The sequence below is a fragment of the Marmota monax genome, unplaced genomic scaffold, assembly GCF_021218885.2.
Source record: "Marmota monax isolate L192 unplaced genomic scaffold, Marmota_monax_Labrador192_F-V1.1 WCK01_AAM20220418_F8-fsc00038, whole genome shotgun sequence".
Taxonomy (NCBI): domain Eukaryota; kingdom Metazoa; phylum Chordata; class Mammalia; order Rodentia; family Sciuridae; genus Marmota; species Marmota monax.
Window position 1 is genome coordinate 8,276,570 of NW_026692498.1, and position 18,012 is coordinate 8,294,581.

Below are 18,012 nucleotides of genomic sequence, written 5' to 3' on the forward strand. Positions count from 1 at the left end.
TGACAGCCAGAACTGTGAGTGGTGGCCTTTGTCCATTCATCCAGCAAGCCTCCATGGTGGGCCTGCTGGGCACCATGGGGACGCCTGGGCCTCAAACACACTCAACCCCTAATCCCAACCCTAGCGGGGGGGGGGGGCGGAGGGCAGGCAGCAATCCTGCCTGTAGGGCGAGGGGCAATCCTGAAGGCTGCCTGGAGGAGGGGGCACTTGAGTTGGAGTGCAGGCTGAGAGGAACACTGGGCAAGGCCATTCCAGGGAAGAGAGGGAGAGCACTGGCCAGGTAGGTGGGTGGGGTGCTGTGGGCCAGCTCTGAGGGGTTCGGCCTGTGCTGTGGCCAGGTCTTCAGTTGGGGGCACTTGGTCAGTGGTGCTGTGGGCATTTCCCTTGGGCTCCAGCCTGGGAGTGCGTGAGAGTGAGGACAGGAGCCCAGAAGTTGGGGGAAGATCTCCCCCAGGCCTCGGCTGCGTTCACTCCCTGTCCTGTAGCAGCCAGGAAACTGAGGCTCAGAGATGGGAAGCAACTTGCCCAAGGTCACACAGCTAAATGGTGGCAGAGCTGGATGGTAGACTTTCCAGATCCCAGAAGCTGCAGGAGCTGGTTTTCTGGCTGGAAGTTTGCTTCCCAGAGTGGGCGTGTCCTTCCTGACCTCACTGCTGGGAAGGTGAGGGGGGCTGATGTTTGTCATGAGAACTAAACTAACATCTGGGGTTTGTTGGGGCTCACTGACTCCATGAGGCCTTGTGGTGGGCTCCAGCTGCCCAGTTGTCCTGTGTTCTAAGTCCCCATCCTGGTGTGTACCATGGACCCGCAGGGCTGGGCTGCCTGTCACCTGCCTGTCTCTGAGTGTCTCTGTGCAGCGGTTGCCCTCCATGGCCCACATGGCCTGTTTTTGAGGCTGGGACTAACAATGTCCCCCATTTTGCAGACTAGGAGACTGAGACCCCTGCAGGGTCACAGCACCGGTCTTGGATCTGGGGCTTTAGCCGGGAACGGCCGGCTCTGCTTTTACAGCAGCCCTCACCCAGGTCCAGTCTGGGAGCAAGGGGCAGAGAGGATGGGGAGGCAGTTGGGGGGCCTGGGGTCCAGGTGGCCCCCCTCCCCACATTAAAAAGCCCTGGACATCCAGGTACCGCCAGGACCTCGCTTGCACCGCTGTGGGCGGCGGGTGGCTCATTCCACAAGGTCGACCGAGTTACATAAATTCATAAATGATGGATCTCCTGAATTATTGAGATGCCCTCCTGGGCTTGCAGGGCCTGGTCCAGTGAGCTGAGCCTTGTCCGGTGGGCGGGACTTGGAAGGACCCTGAAGGTCCTTGCACCCCAAGGTCTTCCACCAAGCCTCCTGTGTGTTGGCCAGAGCCTCCTGCTGCCCCCAGGGAATGGGAGAGGGACTCTGGTCCTGGACCCGGGAACTCTGTCCTGGATTTCAGTACATGTTTTGTTGAATGAGTAAATGCTTTTGGGAGTTGGGTCAAGTGGCACAGGGACTATGAGAACCAGTGACCTGCTGTGGGACCCCTTTCTACTTCCGCTCAGCCCTCTGTCCACCCCGCTGGGCCAGAGGGTACTGACTGATTCACAAATGAGGATGGTGGCGGACATTTAAGGGCCCTCCCGTGGATCCTCGGCCTCCTTGGGCCTCTGTGGGTGCGAGGTTTAGTAAGACGCAGAGGCTGCCTTCAAGGCCCCTACAGGCCTGGGGAGAAAGACAGGACAGGAACTGAAGCCCAGAGAGGGACAGTGACCTGCGCAGGGTCACACAGCAGGCATAGCAGAGCCTGAGCCCAGACTCCCCAGACTCTTGACTCTCGGCTCTGGGCCACTCTCTGTCCCTTTTCTCCTCGTCATGGTCACTCGTGTCAGAATGCGTGTCCCGGGCTCATCCCACCATGGAGTGGCCGCCTGCTCCTGCATGAGCTGAGGGCCCCCAGGGCGTTCCGTCTAGCTCCCCCCACCCCTGTCCTTGAGGCCACCTGGCCTCAGCGCCCGCACCTGTGCTACGCCTGCCCATGTCCCTGACGTGCTGTCTGAGCACTGAGCTGAGCAGGCCTGAGCCGGGGGATGTATGTGTTTTGAAATTAATGGGGACCATTAAACCGGCCAAGCATGAGAAGGGCTGGCGCTGCAGCCTTGGCGAGCTCTCCTGGAGGGACCCGCAGAGCTGGGCACGGGGCTGCCGGCGGCCCCAGGACTCCCCACGAGGCTGTGGCTTGCCTGCCTATTTAAGAGATGGGCACCCTGTCCCTAGATGAAGAGGTCTGGCCATAGCCGCAGGGGCAGCCAGGGACTCCCGCCCCGGGCTGTGTGCAGGGACATTGGTAGATGGGTTCTACTGAATCTTTGCGCCAGACCCCCAGGGTGGGCTCTTGCACACTCCAGACCCAGATCCCGCTTCCTGGGTGAGTCCTGGGCTGGCCCTCAGGGACACAGCACAAGCTGACAAAGATTCAGGGGATCCAGCCCCTGGCTCCTCACCTCCCATGCCGTCGTCTGTTGGGTCTCCATAGTGGGACACCTTGTAATTTGGACTTGGAGACTTGGGTACAAGTCCTAGCTTCCCTGTGTACTAGCTGAGTGACCTTGGTCAAGTCACTGAACCTCTCTGAGCCTCCTCTTTCTTCTCTGTAAAATAGAGACAAGAGTGCCCAAGGGAGGACCCACCCCTGGAGTTGTTTGGTGGGCGCCATCCTTGCAGGGCTCAGGTGGCCTGGGCTGTGGCTGCTCATGAGACAGAACAGAGCTAAAATCCGGTTCTGCCACCAACTTGCACAAGTCCTGTCTTCCCGGGTCCACCTGCCAGTTTGCTGACGCTGGGTCTGGTCCCTGCGGGGAGCCCCGGGTGCCTGCGCTGTGTGTCCTCGGAACAGCCAGAGCGGGCAGGGGCTACAGACTCGCTAGGTTTGGGGACCCTGAGGTGGACGCGGCCCGCGGGGTAGGCTGCTGTGTCGCTGGCGGGCAGGGAGGGGCCCTGCTATTTATATCCAGGCGGAGGCCGTGGGGCGGGGCGGAGGCCAGCAGGGCGCGCGGAGTGGGGCCGCGGGGGCAGACACGGCGGGGCGGTCCTCCCCTGCAGCCAGGCCAGGCCAGCGCACGGCGTGACCCCCCCTCCCAGCAGCAACAGGTGGCCCCTGCAGCCGTCCTGTCCCTCCGCCCCTCCTCCCCCTCTGGACACTGCAATCGCCCGGAGAAGGAGCGCGGCGCGCACGTGGCCCCGCTGCCAGCCGTCCCCGCGGCGTCCCCGCGGCGCCCGGGCTGTTATTATTGCCGCCTGGCTGTATTTCACGTTCGGCTTAAACACCATCAAACGCCACGTCCCTTTTGAAGAGCAAGAGCCACCTTGCTGAGGATGTGGAGGAGAAGCAGGAACATGAAAACCTACGAAGCAAATGGCCCAGAATTGACATTTGCGGCGGGGGCTTGGCGGCGAGGATTGTCACAGGAGCTAAATCCTGCGGCGGCAGCGGGAGGCAGCCTCCCCCGGAGGCTCAGGCGGGCATTTGGCTGGGAGGGGGCCTGGCCCGGGCCCTGGGAGGGAATTCTGCGGGTCAGCTGGCCACCTCCCAGTCGGTGACCTGGACTCAGCCTGTTCTCTTCTTAATTTAGAGGCGGGAGCCACCCTGGTGCCAGGGAGGGCTGCTGGGACCCGAGGCTCTGGGGGTGGGAGGGTGGCATGTCAGGGTCAGACAGGACTCAGCTGGGTTCAAGTCCTGCCCTGGCCACCGGGAGCCCTTGTGACCTTGGGCAGGAGAGCCTTCCTCCTGAGCCTCAGTTTCCTCCTCTGTGAGCCTCCCAGTGAGCCTTCCCGAGGTGCTGACAGGCCGTGGGCGGTGCCTGGGACGCCTGACAGGTGGTTGGAGCTCAATAAATGGTGACTGCTGTTACCCAGGAAGTGGGCGTGTGAGCTGCCATTGATTTAAAAAAAAAATGTTTAACCTACTGATTCCCACTGAAAAATAAGTACAATAGAACCGAGAATCCTTAAACAGGAATGAAAAGAACCAGACCAAGGCTGGGATGTAGCTCGGTGGCAGAACACTCATGGGTTCCGCCCTGGCACCAGAAAAACCAAAACAGCAACCAAGGCATACAGAGAGAGGGCTCTGACTTAGGCATTTATTCATTGACTCACGTTTTTGGTGCTGGGGATTAAACCCAGGGGTTCTACCTCTCAGCTACATCCCCAGCCCTGTTGTTTTTGATTTTCAGATGGGGGTCTTGCTAAGTTGCTGAGGCTGGTCTTGAACTTGAGATCCTCCTGCCTCAGCCTCTCAGGCCTGTGCTACCACACCTGATGGAGCATCTCTTTAGAATGTGCCCTGTGCTCTTGGCCATAACTGCAGCCCTTCAGCCTTTCCAACCTACCTCTTGCCTGGTTCCTGGTCTGGGCCTTCTCTCAGCCCTACAGCCTGCTGCTTGAAGCTGGCATCTGGTCTACCCAGGGACCGTGGCTCATGCCTGCCTTGTAGTCTATGCTCCTACCCTGGCTCCAGCCCAGATGACACTTCAAAACTAGAGTGAGTCTGAGCATGATGGTGTGTGCTTTTACTGTCCTAGACACCAGGGAGGCTGAGGCAGGAGGATTACTCGAGTTTGAGACCAGCCTGGACAGTGTGGTAAGACTCTGTCTTAAAAAAAATCTAAAAAAGAAGCTGAGGTTGTGACTTAGCAGTAGAGTGCTTGCCTAGCATGTGTGAGGCGCTGGGTTTGATCCTTACCACCAAATAAAAGTGAATAAATAAAGTGCCAGGTATTGTGTCCAACAACAACTAAAATATATATATATATATAAACAGACTGAGCAAGTTTATTCCAACTGAATATGAGATGCAGCTTTGAGCTTCCTAGCAGCCAGTATAAAAAGGGAAACAGCTGGGCCCAGTGGCACAAGCCGGTAATCCCAGGCCCTGGGGAGACGGAGACAGGAAGATTGCAAGTTCTAGCAAGACTCTGTCTCACAAATAAAGAAAAGGGGGGCTGTGGTTGTAGCTCACGGCAGAGTGCTTGCCTAGCATGGTTTAGTCTCTGATACCAAAAAAGAGGAAAAAAACACCCCACAAAACAGGAATTTTGGTTTCGTAACTCCAAACTTGGAAGCCGATTTAAATTCTATATTAATATTAATGCTTCTTTCTCGTTCTACCGTGTACCTTTTTCTTCACTCTCCTTCTGCATGTGTGTGTGTGTTGCTAGGGATGGAACCCACTGTCGTCTTCTCCAGAGACCCCCCACCCTCCCGTGTGGCTTCCCTCCAGCCCCCAGGCCACTTTGCCCTGTCGCGTGCTGCTGTGTGGTGTCCACTGTCTGGTCTGGTGGCGCAGCCTGGCCTCTAGGCCTCTTGTCCTGCGCAGGCCCATGGGGCCTGCTGCTGCGGCTTCTCTCAGATGAGCCCGTGACTAATAAGGGCTGCCCCCAGGGGGGCCGGCAAAATCTTTCCCTCCTTAATATCGGAGTTTAAAAATGTGTCACCATCGATTTGAGGGAAAGACTTGTTCCTGCTGAGAAAAGCGGCCTGGAGATTCGTCTCGCCTTCGGAGTCACAGGCAGCTGCATAAATTCCAGCCCACGGGGCTCCCCCTGCCAACGCCGGCCTCGGGCCCTGCCTGCTGCTCCGGGCTGGCACCCGCTCCCCACCCTGCTGCTCCTGGGGCATCTGGGTGGAAGCCCCTTCCCCTGGTTTCTCTCTACCTCCCTGCAGCTGAGCAAGAGGCTGAGGCCCCGCCGAGGCCACGTCATAGGGTGTTTTGATTGCAGAGGGGGAGGGGAGTGACTTCTGGGCATGGGCCCCTAGAAGCCATCTGTGTGTCCCTCCTGGTCAGGGGCACTCCCTAGTCCTCCCTAGTCCTGTTGGTTGCACAGTAGATCTGTCCTTCCGGCAGGGTTTTTAGTCCCAGATAACTTCCGATTTTGTTGCATCTTTTCCCTGAAGGGCCTCTTGGGGCCTTTTGGTCCATCCCCCTGCCTCCAGGTGGGCGCTCCCCTCTGGCTGGCATGGCCTGCCTTTTGTGCCCTGTCCTCAGGGGAGACCAGCCTCCTGCCCTGCAGCTGCGGGAGGTGGCTGCCGCGGGCCCTGGCCACATGGGCGGAGCCTCCTCCAGCACTTCTGAGCCTGGGACAATCAGCGTCGTGACCTGGAGGTGGCTGCTGTTCCTTCTGCTGTCCCTGTTGGGAGGCCGTGGCTAGGGACCTGCAGTGACGTGTCTGGGATCCAGTCTTTCCACTGTTTCCTGGGAACTTCCTGTGATGGCTGAGGAGGATTGGGCCTTGAGGGAACCTCTCTGGGTGTCCTCCTGGTTAGTGGCTGGGTCACAGCCCAGGATGGGGGGTTTGGAGACAGCTGAGCTTTCCAGATCCCTACAAAGGCCCCATCCCCCTCCTGCCATTAAGAGGTCACGGTGACTGCTTTGGCGGTCATCACCGGAGCGTGGCGGGAGCAGGACGAGAGCTTGGCTGTCCAGGACACCCACTGGGTCGCCCTCAGCCTGGGTGGCCTCCGGCTCCGGCTGCAGCAGAGGTGACCTTGGCCAGCACCAAGGCTGTGGTCTGTGGCCTGGTCCTGGAGGCTGCCCCAGGTGTCCTGCAGGGAGCTTAGTGGAGGTGGTCCAAGGGGTGGCCCAGGGTTGCCAGCGGCCCCTTTCCTTCTGAGGAGCCATAGAGCTGGGGACAGGGGAGCAGGGAAGGGCTAAGCAGGCAGTTTGCAGTCTTCTGGCTGCGTGGGCCCTGGGAACATGTGCTGAGCGGTCATTTACCACCTGGTGTAGGGAAGTCTGCAGGCCAGCCCTGCGAGCCACCTCCAGCTGCAGAAAGGGCCTCCCGAGGACTCGTGGTGGCCGTTACTCTGGGAGAGGAGGGGTTGTATTTTCCCTGTCTCCCTAAATGTTATTGCTTTTATGGGCTTTGGAAATCAGTTTTATGGTCTGCGTTGTTTGTCCACTGAAATGTGGAACACGCTGGCGAGGAGATAAACTCAGGGATGATTTGGGCCTTGAAAGGTCGTTAGGCTGAGGGCAGGGGGCAGGGCTCCAGTGTGACACCCCCAGGCCAAGGTCACACCTTAGGAGCCATCGTAACTGGGGACAAGGAAAAGATGTGCCAGGGCTGAGGCAGGGGCGGGATGGTGGTGGAGCCTTGGCCTGAGGCCTTGGGGACCGGTGCCTCTTGTTGGAAGGTCCCCACTGGACTGGCTGGTACGGTGGAAGTCTTTCTATCCTCCTCGATGCCTGCTGTGCCAACCAGCTCCCCTTGGGTGCCATCCCGGGCGCCCCGCCAGCCACTGGCAGTGTAGACTTCTCAGTGTGAGTAAAAATAGGCCCGTTGGGTTCCGCTGGCCCATGCAGGCCTGGCGGGGGCTCCCCTACAGGAGGGGCTCCATCTTCTGGCACAGTTGGCCCGTGGGGAGCTGGGGGGGTATAAACCGGGCAGGGGCATCCAGACCTGCACGCATCTTCCTCCTTTTCCTGGGACCAAGGACCCTCCAGGGAGGTCCCAAGGCCCCCAGGAGAAGGCTGCTTCTCTCCTCCCCTCTGAATATGGGAAGAGCTCCTACAAATCAATAAGAAAAATGGGTGAAAGATCTGGACGGGCAGTTCCCGGTAGGAGGAAAACAAACGGCCAGTAAATAAGTACAGGGCGCAGAGCTCCCCGCGTCAGGAAGAGGCTAATTACGTAAGGGCCATCATTCTTCACCCGCCAGGAGGCGGGCACTGGGGGTGTCCATGCGGGCAGGTGGGGTACAGGGTGGGGGTTGGGTCCCTTCTTGGGTGTTCCTGCCCAGTGGCACCCACCAGATGGGCACATGGAGGTGCTCCCAAGTGCTCACTCTAAGACAGCACATAGAAGTCCTCTCTGCTGGCAGGAGGACCTTTCCTGTCCCCTCTGCCGCCTTCGCTTCCTCCACTGCACGGGCCACCACCACAGATGCTCCAGCAGGTCCAGCTGCAGGTCATCACCGCCCCGGCTCCCTTGCTCTGGGGTCCACTCGCTTCCCTGGCTGTGGCTGGGCTCCTTTGGGGCCTGGCTTTCAGGGGAGGGGAGTGCTGCTTCCTTCTTCTGCCGTGCCACTGCATGGCTGGGACACTGCCGTGCTCGGGGACAACAGATGGAAATAGACCCTGGAGTTGGGTGCATCTGGCTCTTATGGCTTCTGCAAACACGCCTCTGGTCCTCGATTGGGGGAAGGCGTCACCTCGGCTGTGACCTCACCCTCTGCGTGTCCCACTCACACCATCTGGCCTCGGTGCCCCTCCTGCCTTTTCTGATGCCTTCCCTTCCAACCCCCCTCATTCCGGCCGCGTCTCAAACTGCACATTCTTGCTCACTTCCACAGGTTTCAGGGGTGATGCCCACCTCCAGCCTCCGTGGCCAGCTCTCGCCGTCCTCTAGGTCCTGGCTGAGAAGCCGTCTCCAGGAATCTGTCTCGAGCTGGCTGCGGTGTCCCTCTTGGGTGTCCCCTCATCCCACAGGTGCTGCTGCTTCGAGGGGGAGCAGGGGAGATGGCCGGGCGCCCTGGTGTGCTACACAGTCACGAGCAGTGGTCCAGCCCAGGAGGTGGACCCATCAGGGCGCCAGGGCCAGGGAGCCCCGTGGAGCACTTCAGACGCTGGGGAGGGAGGATACGGGCCTGTGGCAGGGCTGCTCCTCTCTGCCAGCTAGTCCAGACTCCTTATCTGCAGAGCCCAGAGTGGCCCAACCACAGCGGAGCTGCCTTTGATGCGGAGCTCAAGGGGAGAGCGCGAGGAACACTTCACACGGCTGCCGTCCTGGGGAATCTGGGTCTCTGAGTCCTTGAATCATCCTCAGCCCACCCACCCAAGTGGGAACCAGTCAGCAGGAGAGCTCGGCGGGCGGGCGGGCAGGGAGCTTAGCTCCTGGGGTCCTGGGCAGCCTCCTCCCTTGGCTCCTCCCATGCACGTCCTCCTTCCCCTGAGGCCCACCCTGGCCTGTGCTGCATCTCTCCTTCTAGGCCCCCAGACAGAGGTAGGGCCACCTTCCTTCCTGCATTCAGAAGTATGGAATGATCAAACCCAGTCCGGGCCACTAACTAGGGCTCACTCTCTGTGGGGACAATAGGGTACAGTCCCGTGGTAAGTGATTAACAGGAAGGCTTCCTGCAGGGCAAGGGGAGGAGCCTGGACAGCCTGGTTCCAGCGCCAACCTCTTTCTTTTTTTAATGTATGTGTGTGTGTATATATATATATATTGTGGTGCTGGGGATTGAACCCAGGGCCTTGTGCATGTGAGGCAAGCATTTCACCAACTGAGCTATATCACCAGCCCCTTTAAATATTTTTATTAGTTGATGAACTTTTATATGTTTGTATGTGGTGCTGAGAATCAAACTCGGTGCCTCACATGTGCTAGGCAAGCGCTGTACCACTGAGCCACACCCCCAGCCCCAGCGCCAACCTCTTGACACTGCAGCGTTGGGCAAGCTGCTTAGGACCTAGGTGTGGGCCTTGGTTTGCTCCCTTTAAAATGGGAATAAGCGCAGGACGTGGTGACACAGGCCTGTAATTCCAGCAACTCGGGATGCTGAGGCAGGAGGATCACGAGTTCAAGGCCAGACTGAGCAACTTAGCAAGGCTCTAAGCAACAAGTTGAGACCCTGTCTCTAAATGAAACATAAAAAAGGGCCTGGGGATGTGGCTCAGCGGTTACGCACCCCTGGGTCTAATCCCTGCCTGTGCCAGCCTGTCTTGAGGACAGGTCATGTGACAGACGCCTGGCACCTGGCACCGTGGGTCACGCTGCCTTGCCTCTCACAGATGGGTACCCCTTTAGGAAATCCCCCCTAATTATGAAGTTACAGATCTGAGTGGTCACACGGGGGAGAAGCACATTCATTAGGAGACCAGGCGCATAGCCTGGGCCGTCCCAAGTGTCTCTCCGCGCCAGCTTCCTGAAGACCGCGGTCTCCATAGAGCACATCTCTGAATCTTCCTGGTGGCGGCTTCCATCTGCCAAACACCCAGGAGCCTCTGGCTGGGGAGGGCCTGCGTGGGGGACAGTCCCTCCCTGGAGACTGCCCTGCAGTCCTTCACCCCAGGCTTGTAATCTCAGCTTTAAAGAGGACTCGGATCCCGTCCTCCTGCCCGCTCCATGACTAATCCATTCGCCAGGGCCCCGATCCAAGAGAAAGCTAATTAAAGAATTTCTGCTCTTGGCTCAGCCTGAACTTTGAAGATTCCCCTTGGTCTTCCTGGAGTCTCTGAAAACAGGTGGGGAAAGTGGGTGTTGGAAAGGGCGTCGGATGAGCCCCGAGCCTCGTAATAGTCTTAATCCCCCTAAGCCAGCAGGCATCCAACAGCTTTCCGCCTGCACCGCTGAGAAAGGGCTGGGGCTCCGGGAGGACTCGCGCTGCTGCCCACCCAGCGCCCCAGACCCCGGGGTCCCTGTTCCCTGCTCTCTGAGAACAGGAGGCTGTGCTTGCCCACAGTTACGGCGCTGCAGGGGAAGGACCCGACATTCTCCGGAGAAGTGAAGTGGATGGGGTCCTGAACCTCAAGGCTTGGCGTGGGGAAGTCCCTGTGCCCAGGGCCACCGAGATGCCTGGCAGGCCACAGATGCTTGGTGAAGCTGGGCTCTCACTCCGTGCCCCTCCGCTCCAGGGTCCTCCGCCTCTAGGACATTTTCTTTCACCAACCAGGAATATTTGTTCTACACTCACTGGTGGAACCTGCGCTCCATGGGTTTGGGGTCCTAGGAGTCCCCTGGGCTGCTGTGTCCCCTGTCTGAGTAGCGCTTGGCACACAGCAGTTGTTCAATAATGACTTGACTTTGGGGTGCTGGGGATGAGACCAGGGTCTTGTGCATGCTGAACTCCTCCCCAGCCCTTAACACTGACCTCGTGGCTGGTGGCCAGGTGCTTTCCTCACAGAAAATGTCCCAAGGCCAGGCATTGTGGCCCTGCCCATAATCCCGGTGGCTCAGAAGGCTGAGGCAGGAGGATCACGAGTTCAAAACCAGCCTCAGCAACATAGGGAGGCGCTCAGCAACTCAGTGAGACCCTGTGTCTACATAAAATACAAAATAGGGCTGGGGCTGGGGCTCAGTGGTCGAGTGCCCCTGAGTTCAATCCCCGGTACAAAAAGAAGAACATGTCCTGATGATCTTTGCCTCCAAATGTGGGCAGGCTGCGTGTCTTAGGGTCTGCCCTTCCCGTCGCTCTGAGCTTTGACCAAGCCTGGTGTGACCCTGGGGAGGGTCATGGTGTCTGCTGCTGCCGTGGCCCTGCCCTCACCCGTTTCCCTGGCAGTGCCCGGGCAGGGGACATGTGGATCTGCAGTTCTCCTTGCAGCAGCTCCCCCGGTACTTGCCTGCATCATGAAAATAAAAATGATAAAAACCTGCCACTGAATTCTGGGTGGTAGTAAATTACTTAACACCTGAAACAGGTTGAAATGTGGCCACTGTGGCTTTTAATAAGCCATCTCCCGTGCAGCCGCTTCCGCGAGGAGCCGGCAGGGTCTCTTCTCGAGGCGTAATTTCATTGCGTCCCAGGCTTGGCAGCAGTGCAAATAAGATTTCACTTCCCCTGTAAATCTCCGAGGGGGGAGCGGGATCTCATCCGTGCTGTCAGTTAGCACTCGAGAGAGCCTGTTTACTTTGCCGCTGGAAGAGAGGGTCCTTCAGAGGGGCTGGACGTGGAGGCCAGCAGGGAGGTGGCCGTGTCAGCCCTGGAAGATGATGTGTGTGGAGGTGGCCGCCATGTCGGCTCGGGGAGCAGGCTTTATTTGGGGTGCCTGAAAGTGGACAGGCCAACGCCACCCAGACCTCCTGAGTCAGAGTTGGGGGGCTGGCTGGGTGGCCTCGGTGCAGCTAGGACCTTCCTAAGCAGGATGCCAAGAATCAGCCTTAGAACTTGGGTGCGGGGCTGTAGATCTGGGTGTCAGACTCTTCCCGGGCTTGGACACCTCATCTCCAGGATGCGTGGTGAAGCCAGAGACCCCTCCTGGGAAGGGGGGACAGGAGAAGGGAAGCTTTTGGAACCCAGTGGTAGCCAGGTAGGAGCAGGGCTCAGGGGCAGGAGGACAGCCTTGGGGGCCCTCACTAGAACTGGGACTCTTGGTGGAACAGGTGGAGTTGGACCCAGGAAGCAACAGCCCTGGGCCTTGGGGTGCCCCGTGGCTGTGGGGCAGCCATTTGGAGGTCTTACCCACCCCTGCCCTTAACTTCAGCAATAAGCAAAGCTGAGACTTCTTTGGGCAGGGCAGGTCCTGAAGCTGCCGGGCTGGAGCGGCCTCTCCTGGCATCCGCCTATAGACAAGGTTGGGGGTCTCCAGGGCCAGTGAGTCCCCTGCACTGCCCCAGCACTCATGTCCATCTCCCATCCCCTGTGCTCACTGGAGAGGGCCAGCTCTGCTTGCTCTCCTGTGAGCACAGGGGTCCCACTGCCTCTCAGACCCCCAACTCCTCTTCAGAACAGGCTGGTTACCTTTGGGTGTCCAGAAGGCAGGCACTAAAACCTGAGACGCCCGCTTCCACCCCACCCCACCCCAACCCTCAGTCCTCCCAGAGCCTCAGGCTCAGGCCAGCCTGGACCTGGGCCGTGGCAGGGTGTTTGAGGAGTAGCCCTCGTCCTGTTCAGATGCTGCCCCCCTGTGCCAGCCCCTGGGGCACTCGGTGTACTCTGTGAGGGGCACTGCTTGGCTCCAGGCTCTGTCTGGGGGCCCCAAATGCTCCCTAAACCCTGGAGCGGGGCCTGCGCTCAGGAACCGTCGTCCGGCGTCTCACAGAGCCTGCAGACAGCGCAGGGTTGGTGCGTGGAGATCTGCAGAGGACAGCCAGGACGGCCTCCGAGCCCTTGGGTGTGGGCTCCTAGGGCTGAGGAATCCCCCCTCAGCCCCCTGACAGCGGTGGGGACAGCTGTTACCAAGCACACCCTGACAGAGAGGGAAACAGGCACGGGAGGGTGAGGAACAGGTGGAATGGTGGGTCCAGTCCAGTTCTGAGGGTCTCCAGGGCCCGCGTGCAGGAGCGCGGGGACACGACCCAGTGGTTTCCAAAGGCTGATGATTGCGAACCCTTTCTAGGCAGAACCTCTGTCAGCTCTAGGGACTGAGGAACACAGTTTGGGAACATAGCCCTTCTGCCCTGGCTTAGGGAGCTCCTCAGGTGCCCCCTGGGTTGTGGCACTGCTGCAGGGGAGGGGCGGGAAGGGGGAGGGGGCCGGACCATCCCTGGGGTGGGGGTGGGGTAAAATTGAAGCAGTTATGGAGACGCTGGGATGGCCAGGGGCAGTGGTACTTGGAAAATTGTCCTCACACATCTGCCAGGAGGGGGGATGCCACTGGCCAAAAGGGGTGGCTGGGCAGGGTCAGAGCCTTCCAGAAGGAGGAGATTGGACGCACCATCCTGCCCTGCCCAGGCACTGAGCTGGTCTTCTCCGTTGCTCTCCTGTCCTCCGCATCCATGGAGACATTTTCAATGCAACCCTGACTCCCCAGAGAAGCCCCTGCCTGCCAGGGTGGTCCCACCTGCCCTTCCGTGAGGCAGGGATGCTGTCTCATCCCAGCCCCAGAACATAGTAGGTCCTCAGTGACTCTCTTCTGGCTGTGTTTTAGAACAATCCCTTGGCAGCCCCAGAGAACGTGCCTCAGGTGAGGAAGCAGGATGGCCCTCCTGAGCGGCCACCGAGCCTCTCCTAGGGAGAAGCTGGTGTGCAGGCTGCCCTTCCCTGGAAGTCCCCTTGCCTGCTGCTGTCTGGAGTGGCCTCCCCTGGTTGGCTCCGGCCCCCAGCGCGACGGGACGGGAGTGGAGGGCTGAGGACATCTGGGGGGCCAGAGAGCTGGGGCCACCCACCCAGCACGCACATGGAGAAATCACAGCTTCTTTGGGACAGGAGGAAGAAACTCATTAACCCCTATCCAGACACGAGATCAGATCTAAGGCAGAAGTAATGGGTTTTTATTTTATGTTAAATTTCGCAGAAACTGCTCTTGTTCTCATGAATAACAACCTCCGTCCCCCCAACCTTTCGGGTGTGAGATACACAGATAAGACTACAAGAATTGAGTGCAGCGGACACCTCTGGGGGGCAAGGGGCATCTGGGGGGATGAACCCAGGCTGGTGTTCACTGGGGCAGCTTATTGCACGTGTCCCCAAATGCCTAGACTGCTCTCTTATCTGGGTGCCCACACGGTGGCTGGAGCCTCTTAGGGGATAATCCACAGCTTTGATTAATACATCTCCACGTGGAGACCCTCTCCGAGTCTGCGTCTAGCTGTCAGTCCACCCTGCATGGCTGCTTTAAGACACTTCTGGTGTCACCCGGCCCCCCAGGGTACAGCCGGGCTACACAGTCCCATTTTCTGTCTTTCTGCAGCAGAACCTTAGTTCCATTCCCATATTTCCAGGGAACTGAGTAACCCCAGCGTCTCCCTCCTGCTTGGTGGACCCTCTGTGCCAGGTGACCCCTGGCAGCAGAACTGACCCCCGGGGCGCGGCCTGGGGAGGGCCATGGACAGCTGAGACCACGTGCATCACAGACCCCCGGCCCCGGGCGCACTGGGCTATGGAACCGAGAGTGAGCAACCGTGGTGACTGTAAAAGTTAAATCTTTCTATTTATTTCAAGAAAGGACAAGGAGGTGGACCTGGGCATCTCATATGAAAACAGACAAACAGAAAATAGGACCAAGTAGTTAAATCACATTCATCTCAACATTGAAGTTCAAGGCACCTACAGGAAGGAGGCCCAAGGGCTGTTCGCAGTGCACTTTGGTTGTGTTGTCGCGGTGGCGGGTGGGTGGCGGTTTTCTGGAAACCCCTGTCTGGTGGTGAGGTTGGGAGTGAGGCAGGCGGGCACCAGGCCAGGCACGGCTGGGCCTTGAGGAGCCAGGCCTTGTCAGCCAGCCGGGTCGGACGGCAGCAGGCAGCAGCGGGGGTGGTGCCATCGCTCAGACCCCCCGAGAGCGCTTTGCCCTTCAGAGAAAGAGAAAAAAGAGAAGGAGCGTGCAGCCAGGGGGCCGTGGGGCTGGTTCTACAGGTAGGAAGGCCAGGGGTCGGGGAGGCCGGGGCCGCTGGTGCAGGGACCCTGGGACGACAGAAGAGGCCTCCGCCCAGACTCGGGAGGGACCAGCCTGTCCAGCCGTGCCCCGTGCCGGCAGCCCACCTTCTGTAGCAAGGGGCCTGTCCTGTTCAGCACGGTCGGGCGACCTCCCGGGCCCTTTCTCCCCTTCAGACCTCAGGGAAGGGCTTACCCTGGCACACTCAGGAGGCTTCTCGTACCCAGCAAGTACATCAGGCGAGGAGGTGCTGAGGGTGGCTGGTAAACACTCACTCTGCAGCTGCGTGGGGGTTGGGGTCCCTTGGCCTCCCTGCTCACACCTGCCTGGTGGCTCCAACAAGCAGAATCACATAAGCCACGGTCTCCCGCGAGCCTGTGACCACAGCCTGCTACCTCCCGGCCTTCAACATCATCTCTCCCTACTTCTCTCTCTCTCTCAGATGACGAAGATCCAGTGCCCAGGCCTCCCCACAGTTCTTAGCCTCTTTTAGGAGCTGGAAGACAGCAGGGTCCCTATCTATGCCCTTGAACCTGCCCGGGATGCCCTGTGGGCTTCTCCGCCGAGGCTGCTGGCAGGCGGCTGTGCTGGGTTGTGGGGGAATATCTAAGGCTACTTTCAGGGTTGTGTGTGTGTGTGTGTGTGTGTGTGTGTGTGACTTCCCCCTTGAGGCCCAGAACTTTTGGAGGAAGGGACTAGTCGTGAGGGGTGGTCTGGAACATGCCAGCACGTCTTCCATCCGGGCAGGTGGGAGCTACTCAGAACCCCTGGCTCTGGGGAGATGAGCCGGGCACCCCAGGTCCACCGTGGCTTTGATTGTCGGTCATGTCCTGTCTGGGTCTGTCTTGAGAGGGCCTGACGGGTTCCTCCAGGAGGGCTGCAGGGTGCGGGTTCTTGGCCAGGGCGGCGGGCCCTCTGCTGCTGTACTGCCTCCAGGCAGGGCAAGACTTGGAGAAGAGAACCTGAGTCACCCACGGGGCCGAAGCCTTGCTGGATCTCACGAATCCACGGCTCCCCCTCGGGCTCAGGCTCAGCCTGGAGATGCGCAAGATCCGCGGCAGAGTGGGGTGAGCCGCTTCCAAGAGGAGAAGTGCCCGGATGAGCCCCTCTCCATGCCAGGCCACCAGAGCAGCAGGTGTAGGACAAGAGGAGCCTGTTGGTGGCCGACACTCAGGCCTCAGGTGCGGAGCCAAGGGGGCAGGCGGGAGGAGGACATGAGAGGAGCCTGCAGGAGAAGAAAGGATTTCCGGCGCTCCCGTGTGCCAGGCACTGTGTGGCCTCCGTGAGCTCCTGAGGGCAAGGGGCTTGCACCCAGGCCCTGCCGGGGAGCAAGGGGACCTGGTCTCTCACCCATTGGCCATCCGAGTGGGAACTGTAGAGATTGAGGCCCGGGGAGCAAAGACCTTCCTGCAAGGACCCCCTGGGTGGGGGTGTGGGAGGTCAGGGGCCTGGGCGCAGGGCCAACGGGGCCTGCTCCAGTGGCTACAGTGCCTCGGGGTCTGGCCTTGGAGGAAGTGGGGCTGGCCAGCCCATTCATCTGCACACTGCCCTCAGCGTGCCCACTCTGAAGCGGGGCACTTCAGGGATGAAACTTCACTTCAGCTTCCAGAAGCTGGAGCCGCCCCAGGGCCGAGAACTGCCCTGGCCGTGACGTCTCTGGGGCAGGAGAGAAGAGGTGGGGATCCTCCCCCATGGTGGCGGGGGTCTTGGGCACACCTGGCAACCTCCCTTATGGTGAAAGAGTGGGTCCGACCCCAGGAATAACAGAATTTCCCAAACTAGAGAAAAACCACATATTAAAAATGCCCAGGCTGGCGGGGAGCACAGAGCAGAAGGGGGCCGGGCAGGAAGGGGGTGGAGAGCGAAAGGGATCTTTTTGTCAGTTTTTTTTTAAAAAGAAGCCAATGTAGATATTTCAGGCAACTACTTGGAACATTTCAAAAGAATCGTAAAGGCTTAAAAACACAGAGTGAACAGTGCCCCAGGCGCCGTCAACTGGCCGTGATGGATGGATCAGCCAGCAACCTCCCGAGTGCGGTGGTGGCTGTGGGGAGGCTCAGGCTTGAGAGAACAGGCCCCGGGGCAGCCTAATCTGGAGCCAGAGGGCCGGCAGGTGGCCCCTGTCAGCCCTCATCCTCACTTCCTGCTGGGGAAGCAGTGGCCTGTGTCTGTGCTTCTCCTGATAGGTCAAGGCTGGAACCAGGGTCTTGTTGTCAGCCCAACCGGGCTCTCACAGGAGAGTGTCTGCCTGTCCCCATCTAGAGCTTGAATGCTCCTAGTGACGGGAAGCTCACTGCCTGATTCCTTTGTTGGGCCAGAGTCTCTTTTCCCTGCCTTCGGTTTTCCCTAGTGGTTGGGCTACCCTTTCCCTGTGCCCAGGGAGCAGGTCCCAGAACAGCAGTCCTACGAAGCGATAGCACCAGCCGCTACTCCACGGCATGGCTCGTTGCCCTGAAGACACACAGAGTCTGGAGGGCAGGGCCAGAGTCTCAGGCTGGGGGCACGGACAGCTTCTGAAGGACACTGTGTCAGCCCTCAGAGACCCCCAGCTCTCCAAGTTGCCCAAAAGGAGCAGACGAGCCCCTGCCCCTTCAGCCAGGCCCAGAAAAATCCCTGCTGTGTGGACTGCCCCTTGGGACAGGTCCATAAACCACAAAAAATCCCCCTTTCCCTTCACCTCCAAGGAGTTTAATCTCTCCTAATCAATTTAGCAGACTCGCTTGGTTGTAAACGGTAATGATTTACATTTTTGAGCCTTTTTATCCCTCCTTAAGAAAAAAAATGCCTCCTCGTTCTGCATTCTGGAAGCCCGAGGACTGCTTGTTAGTGCTGGCCCTGGCGCCCCGCCAGCCCGCGCCAGCTGCCTTCACCTGCACTGATTTCAGGATGAACAGGGGAAACGGTGCATGGGACGCCCTGCGGACCCTGGCACGCCCTGGCCCTGACCCTGGGGTCTGGTCCTGGGGCGCGGCCACCTCACCCTACGGAGCCCACTTCCCTCCCCCCAC

At 59.4% G+C, this 18,012-nt stretch overlaps 1 protein-coding gene and 1 long non-coding RNA gene across 3 annotated transcripts in view; one reads left to right on the plus strand and one right to left on the minus strand.

Annotated features, from left to right (window-relative positions):
* Nucleotides 1-18,012, plus strand: part of Macrod1 (mono-ADP ribosylhydrolase 1) — a 138,672-nt gene that overhangs the window by 15,527 nt on the left and 105,133 nt on the right. The window lies entirely within an intron of this gene.
* Nucleotides 14,547-17,997, minus strand: LOC131424202 (uncharacterized). The gene is made up of 2 exons (XR_009226869.1): nt 15,200-17,997; nt 14,547-14,921 (listed from the first exon to the last, which is right to left on the minus strand). It is a non-coding gene; the product is annotated as an uncharacterized LOC131424202 (long non-coding RNA).